Source organism: Tupaia chinensis, unplaced genomic scaffold, assembly GCF_000334495.1.
Source record: "Tupaia chinensis unplaced genomic scaffold, TupChi_1.0 Scaffold000093_1, whole genome shotgun sequence".
NCBI lineage: Eukaryota > Metazoa > Chordata > Mammalia > Scandentia > Tupaiidae > Tupaia > Tupaia belangeri.
The window spans coordinates 4,016,616-4,017,355 of record NW_006159555.1 but is presented as its reverse complement, the minus strand read 5'-3'; the positions used below and the strand labels follow the sequence as shown (position 1 = coordinate 4,017,355).

At 47.4% G+C, this 740-nt stretch overlaps 1 pseudogene; it reads right to left on the bottom strand.

Moving 5' to 3' along the window:
• Positions 1-185: 185 nt before the first annotated feature.
• Positions 186-740, bottom strand: part of LOC102497611 (nucleolin-like) — a 2,460-nt pseudogene continuing 1,905 nt past the window's right edge.

Below are 740 nucleotides of genomic sequence, written 5' to 3'. Positions count from 1 at the left end.
GGGAAAAAATGGTTTGGTACATGGGATGAAACAATATAAATTCAAAACTTACAGATAAGGGCTAGCTCTATCATTCATCTCTTTAAAAAGTTTATACAAATGTCCAGTCCATACCCACAAGTGTATCTCTCTTGAAATGTTATTTCTATGACTTACCAAGTAGACTACAGGACTGCACACTGTCTTGGAATGTCCTCAGAAGGCCCTGTTGGTGATCAGGTAACAGAGTAAAAACCCCAGAGTCCTTTCTGTCAAATGGAAGAGGGAAGACAGAGGACAGAGACACTATTCAAACTTCTTTCCTTGTGGCTTATGGTCTCCTCTTCCTCTGCCTCCTCAGAAGCCACCTCGCTCGCCCTCCAAAGCCTCTCAGCTTCTGCCACCAAATCCACCTCTGCCTCCACCTTGGCCTCCAAAGCCTTCTCTGCCTCCACTATGACCCCCAAGCTACCTTCACCCTTAGGCTTGGCCCAATCCAAGATAACTTTGTTTCCATCAATTTCACCATCTTCCATGGCCTCCTTGGCAGCTTTGGTATCTTCCTCATTGTTGAAGTCTAAAAAACCAAACTCGGGACCAGCAGTTGGTATAATGGCTATGTCACTCGACTCCCATTTAGTTGCCATGGTTCAAGTCCCGGACCCGGTGGCTTAAACTCATGCTGGGCACATGTGCATGCATGCCCAAGATCCCGAGAGGAGAATGGAGGAGAAGGGATCGCGGCATGGCCATTCCCCCTG